The following is a 7189-nucleotide window of genomic DNA, read 5'->3' as shown; positions in this document are numbered from 1 at the left end:
GAGAGAATCTTCAAGCAGACTCCCCGCTGAGTGCAGAGCCCTATCCCACGACCTGTGAGATCATGATCTGATCCAAAAACCAAGAGTTGGTCACCCAACCAACTGAGCCACCCAAATGCCCCAAATTCCAGAATATTTTTGTCCCCCCAAAAAGAAACCCCATAACCATTAGCAGTCACTTCCCACCCCAGCTGCCCAATCCCTTAGCTATTGGTAACCACTGATCTCTATGGATTTGTCTTTTCTGGATATTTCCCATGAATGGAATCATGCTTATGTGGCCTTTCATGTCTGGCTTTCACTTAGCATAATATTTTCAAGATTCATCTGTACTGTAGCATGTGTCAGTCCTTTATTCCTTTTTATTGCAGAATAATAATGTATCTGGAAACACTATGTTTTGTTTATCCATTCATCATTTGAAAGACGTTAAAGTTGTTTCCACCTTTCAGCTATTATGAATAATGCTGCATGAGCATTCAGGTACAAGTTTTTGTGTGGACCTATGTTTTCATCTCTCTTGGGTAGCTACCTAAGAGTAGAATGGCTGGGTCATATGTAAGTTTACCTTTAACCCTTTGAGGAACTGCTAAACTGTGGGTTGTTGTTTTTTTTTATGTTATGTTAGTCACCATACAGAACCTCATTAGTATTTGATGTAGTGTTCCATGTAGTGTTGCATATAACACCCAGTGCTCCATGCAATACGTGCCCTCCTTAATACCCATCACCGGGCTAACCCATCCCCCACCCCCCTCCCCTCTGAAACCCTCAGTTTGTTTCCCGGAGTCCATAGTCTTTCATGGTTCATCTCCCCCTCCGATTTCCCCCACTTCATTTTTCCCTTCCTTCTCCTAATGTCCTCCATGCTATTCCTTATGTTCCACAAATAAGTGAAACCACATGATAATTGACTTTCTCTACTTGACTTATTTCACTTAGCATAATCTCCTCTGGTTCCATCCATGTTGATGTAAAAGTTGGGTATTTTTCCTTTCTGATGGCTGAGTAATATTCCATTATATATATGAACCACATCTTCTTTATCCATTCATCTGTTGAAGGGCATCTCGGCTCTTTCCACAGTTTGGCTATTGTGGACATTGCTGCTATGAACATTGGGGTGCATGTGGCCCTTCTTTTCACTACATCTGTATCTTTGGTGTAAATACCCAGGAGTGCAATTGCTGGGTCATAGGGTATCTCTATTTTCAACTTTTTGAGGAACCTCCATACTATTTTCCAGAGTGGCTGTACCAACTTGCATTCCCACCAACAGTGTAAGAAGGTTCCCCTTTCTCCACAACCTCTCCAAGATTTGTTGTTTCTTGCCTTGTTCAATAAATGGTGCTGGGAAAATTGGATAGCTATATACAGAAGAATGAAACAACCATTCACTTACACCATACACAAAGATAAACCCTAAATAGACGAAAGACCTCAATGTGAGACAGGAATCCATCAAAGTCCTAGAGGAGAACATAGGCAGTAACCTATTCAACATCAGCCACAGCAACTTCTTTCAAGACAAATCTCCAAAGGCAAGGGAAACAAAAGTGAAAATTAACTTTTGGGACTTCATCAAGATAAAAAGCTTCTACACAGCAAAGGAAACAGTGAACAAAACAAAGAAGCAACCCACAGAATGGGAGAAGATATTTGCAAATGACACTACAGATAAAGGGCTGATATCCAAGATCTATAAAGAACTTCCCAAACTCAACACCCAAAAAACAAATAATCAGGTCAAAAAATGGACAGAAGACATGAACAGACACTTCTCCAGAGAAGACATACAAATGGCTAACAGACACATGAAAAAATGTTCATCATCATTAGCCATCAGGGAAATTCAAATCAAAACCACATTGAGATACCACCTTACACCAGTTAGAATGGTAAACTGTTTTTCCAAGATGGATGCGCCATTTTTGCATTCCTACCAGTGGTACGCAGGTTTCAACTTCTCCACATCCTCAGCAATACTTGCTATTATCTGTCTTATGTACTGTAGCTATCCTAGTAGGTGTGAAGTAATATCTCATTGTGATTTTGGTTTACATTTCCCTAATGATTAGTGATGTTGAGCATCTTTTCATGTGCTTTTTGGCCATCTGTATATCTTCTTTGGAGAAATGCCTATTCAAAATCTCCACCCCTTTCCACCAGCTTTCCATGCCACCATAATGGTGCACGTGAATGTCCTGGCAGATGCCCTCAAGAGGATTAACAATTCCAAAAAAAAGGGACAAACACCAGGTTCTTATCAGGCCATTCACCAAGGTCATCATCCTGTTTCTAACTGTGATGATGAAGCATGGTTACATTGGTGAATTAGAAATCATTGATGATCAGGGCACCTGGGCGGCTCAGTCGTTAAGCATCTGCCTTCGGCTCAGGTCATGATCTCAGGGTCCTGGGATCGAGCTCTGAATCGGGCTTCCTGTTCAGCGGGAAGCCTGCTTCTCCCTCTCCCACTTCCCCTGCTTGTGTTCCCTCTCTCGCTGTGTCTCTGTCAAATAAATAAATAAAATCTTTAAAAAAAAAAATCATTGACGATCACAGAGCTGGGAAAACTGTGAACCGCTCAGACGGGTTAAACAAGTGTGGAGCAATCAGCCCCAGATTTGATGTACAACTCAAAGATCTAGAAAAATGGCAGAATAATCTGCTCCTGACCTGCCAGTTTGGTTTCATTGTACCGACAACCTCAGCTGGCATCATGGACCATGAAGAAGCAAGACGGAAGCACACAGGAAGGAAAATCCTGGGATTTTAGGGATATAATACATACGTGCAAATAAACGCTTTAGTGGACTCTGGTCCTTAAAAACAAACAAACAAACAAACAAACCAAAACCCCTTTATCCACTTTTTAATTGGTTTATTTGTCTTTTTTATTCTTGAATTATAGGAGTTCATTATATATTCTGAATACAAGTCCCTTATCTTTGCAAACATTTTCTCCCATTCTGTCAGTTGTCTCTTCACTTTCTTGATACATACTTCTTATCACTACTATTGGTACTTTCATTTTTCCATTCACAGAATTTTTTAAGATGGGGTTAAGATGCAATAAAATACCTCTGAAACAAATAATACATTATATGTTAAAAAAGAAAAATAAGATAGTAGGAAGGGAAAAATGAAGGGGGGGGGAATCGGAGGGGGAGATGAACCATTAGAGACTATGGACTCTGAGAAACAAACTGAGGGTTCTAGAGGGGAGGGGGTGGGGGGATGGGTTAGTCTGGTGATGGGTATTAAATAGGGCACGTATTGAATGGAGCACTGGGTGTTATATTCAAACAATGAATCATGGAACACTACATCAAGAACTAATGATGTAATGTATGGTGATTAACATAGCATAATAAAATTAAATTAAAAAAAAAAGATGCAGTAAAACAATCAAGTACTTTCCCAATCATTGCTGCGCTGATGGATATGGAGACTGCCTGTGCGGAAACTGAGCGACTTGCCATCCTGTAAGATGATGTCTCCTTCCCTAACATGCAGAAATCTGAACTTGGGTACAATGGGAAGCTTAGGGGTGTCAGCATGTAATGGATAAACATTTACTGTGTGCGAGACACTGTGCCAAGTGCTTTACAATATCACATATGATCCTCACAATCGCCCCATCAGAGAAGTACTTTTATCATCCCATTTTACAGACGAAGAAAACGGAGACTCACCTAGTTCATGTATGTTGTCCACGGTCCTACAGCCAGTGAAGTGGCAGAGCTGGAATTCCAGCCAGGGCCTTTGCTCTCACCCACTGCGCCAATAGCTACCATTGGCCAACAGCAATGCCTATCAAGTGCCAGGCTGCAGACCAGAGCCAGAGCCAGGGCAAGCTTTCATAGATCCTCAGGGAGATGAGGAAGACAAGGACAATGTTGCGGGATTTTCATAAAGCTACATCTATTCCATTTAAATGCCTGTCCTTGGGGCCCCTGGGTGGCTCAGTCCGTTAAGCATCTGCCTTCGGCTCGGGTCATGATCCCAGGGTCCTGGGATTGAGCCCAGTGTCAGGCACCCAGCTCAGAGGGAGTCTGCTTCTCCCTCTCCCTCTGCCACTCCCCCTGCTTGTGCTCGCTCTGTCAAATAAATAAACAAAATATTTTTTTTAAAAAATAAAGTGATTTATTGAAAAAATGCTTACTGAGTCCTACTCTTGTTAGCCACCAGAATTGGAGAATTAGTGTTAGATGCACTGGAGCTACAACAAACAGGACAGACATGCTCCTCGCCTTCTTGGAGCTTATATTGAAATGGGGACAATTGCACATTGTGATGAGTGCTAATAAGAAAAGACACTGAATGGAGAATAGCAATGGACAATGGGGGAAAAATCCTTTTAATCAGGGAAGACTCTCTGCAGAGGTGACATTTAAATTAGGACTTAAAGGGGGCACTTTGGTGGCTCCGTCGGTTAAGCATCCGACTCTTGATTTTAGCTCTGGTCATGATCTCAGGGTTATGAGATTGAGCCCCGCATCAGGCTCCACACTGAGCCTGCTTAAAATTCCCTCTCTCTCTCTCTCTCTCTTTCCCTCTGTCCCTCCCCCATCTCTCTCCCTCTCTCTAAAAAAAAAATAAGATAAACTAAGACTTGAAGGATGGAGCCTGCTGTGGGTGGGGAGGAGCAGGCAGAACAGCATTCCAGGTGGAGGGAACTGCAAACGCAAAGACCTCCGGGCAGGGAGGAGTGTGGCTTATTTGAGGAACTTAAGGCAGAATAACAGAGCTGAGGCATGGGAACAGAGCCCAGAGATGGCAGCAGGCACTGTCAGAATGCACTGGAAACCTGGTGAGGGGCCTTAAGAAGGGTGGAGCATGGTCTGGTTTGTATGGAGGCCACATCAGGAAAGAGTGGCTTAGGGACCAGCTCAGAGGCCAGTGATGCACTGCAGGCACAAGATGATGGGGGCCTGGGCTGGCGCTGCTGCTGGCCATAGGGCATGAAGCAAAGGGGACCGAATCTAAATATCCATTGGAAGGAGAAGAAGGTGCCTCGATGATGGGTGGGCTTTGAGTGGGGTGAAAGCAAGGGAGAAACAAGGGGGTACAGGCGGCACAGTTAATGGATTCGGGTATCAGAGAAGTTTCTAACTTGAACATCTGGGTCTGCAATGCCTCTGGAGCATCCAAGCAAGAACTGAATGCTGCTTTCCGCAGCTCAGAGGAGAGGCCTCAGCTAGAACTGTAAAGTTGGGGGTAATCTACCTGCAATTTTAAATATCTGGAAGTAGATTTGGGCATGGAAAAGAATGTTACAATTACAGACTCAAGTTGCCCATTATAAAACCTAGCTTTTGTTAAAGGCTTTATGTTCAATTTACAAATCTTGTTATTACATTATAAATCTAGTGATTTTTCATGTAAAGATAAGAACAATCACTTTCACTTGGTCTTTGATTACTGTTGGAATTCTTAAGTTTAGTACATTCAGTCCTCCTTAAACATTTAACAGACTTACAGCTTTAATTAATCAAATTTCCTTAGACATTTCAGACTACAAATTTAATATGCCTGATTTTCTCACTTTAAATGCCCAACAGGGCAGACTTACAAATCTAAAAAGCAAGATCTTTCTAAGCACTTAAGCAGCTGTTGTAAATTAATTACCTGAAGTTATAAATGTAGCAAAGCAGATTCTCTTGGCCATTTCAAAGAATCTCAAATCCTACACAAAGCAAAGCAAGGATCACAGAAGCTCCTCTCGGTATTCTTCATTATCTGAATATTTATTTATATTTCCTTTCTGGAAATAATGAATATTATACAGATTTACTCCCCCAGCAAAGGAATCAGAATTTTTTTTTCCAAATATTGCTATTTGGAACTGAACTACATAATAACATGGGGGGAGAACTTATGATCAAATATTCCTGGAAGAAAGACTATAGGATTGTATATAAAGGGCAGTTAAAAGCATATGCCCCCCCCTCAAAAAATTACACAGAGACTGGGGTTATCAGTCTGGGTCCAATTAGAAGAGAAACCACACAGCAATTTGAACGGAGGAAAATTAATATAAAGAGTTATTAATTATAACAGGGGACTGTAGTAAAAGAGTAAAGAGAACTCTAAAGAATACAGGAATAGCAGATAAGGGGCAGCCAATACCCCCAAGGCTGAGATAGAGCACCCAAGGAAAAGGCATCCATCCTCCTCCCCTGCTCTAGGGGCAATGCCAGGAAGCTGGAGCTAAGGAAGCTGTGTGTATTGTAGTCGCCTGGCACTGGATGCAAGTGGTGTTTTGAAAAAAATATCTAAGGGCAATAAATGTATGTGGGAAATGTAGAGCTCTCATCCATACCAGTCAACTTTGGAACCTACATCACACACTGACTTGTACAGATACCCAACTGTTTTTTGCTTATGTATCTGAGCTCCCCTACTAGAAGATATTCTCTTTTAGGACAAAGGTTATGTTTTATCCTTCTCCTGTGGCCAACCCTGAAATGAATGTACATAATATGCTCAATAATTTATCCTGAATATATGAACTCTGAATGAGGAATTCTATTAAACTGTGCCTTTTCTTCCATTTATTTTCATTCTATTTTGCCTACTATAAAAGCAATAAATGCTTATTGGGGAAAATGAAAGGAGACCAAAAGGAGAAAAATATCAGCGATAGTTCCAACTACCCAGGAATAATTACTATTAGTACTTTAGTGTATATTTTATGCACAAATAGTTGCTTTTTCCTTTGTTTTTTAACTTAGATGTACACACATCATATCCCATATGCAATTTTATATCCTGCATTTTTAACTTAACATGAATAGAGCACTTCTCCAACTCATCATCAATTCTTTGTTGAAGAGCCAATGATGAATATTATATATAGAAAAAATTTACATTGATGTTGAAACTACCTTAAATGTGGAAAACATCACAAAATATCTCATTCTGAAGATGTTTACTTAACCACTTCTCTGGTGGAACTTGAGGTTCTTTTTCTATTATAAATAATCCTACAATGAACATCATTGTTTAATATTTTCTCTGGTAGGCCAATTTCCTGAAATGGCTGTCCCACATGTGAAATTACTAGGCTAGAGGGTACAAATACGTTTAAGGTCACTGAAGAAAATTTAAGATCACAGGGCATCTTCTTCTAAACATGGGAACTGGTAGCTTTTCCTTTTTCATCAGGACACAAACCAGAAGC

The 7189-nt window shown here is 40.9% G+C and overlaps 1 pseudogene; it reads left to right on the top strand.

The window, feature by feature from the left end:
- The first annotated feature begins 2186 nt into the window (after window positions 1–2186).
- LOC110587076 lies at window positions 2187–2779 on the top strand (annotated as a pseudogene).
- The last annotated feature ends 4410 nt before the right edge of the window (window positions 2780–7189 follow it).

Source organism: Neomonachus schauinslandi, chromosome 7 (genome assembly GCF_002201575.2).
Source record: "Neomonachus schauinslandi chromosome 7, ASM220157v2, whole genome shotgun sequence".
Lineage (NCBI taxonomy): Eukaryota > Metazoa > Chordata > Mammalia > Carnivora > Phocidae > Neomonachus > Neomonachus schauinslandi.
This window is presented reverse-complemented; position numbering and strand designations above follow the sequence as displayed.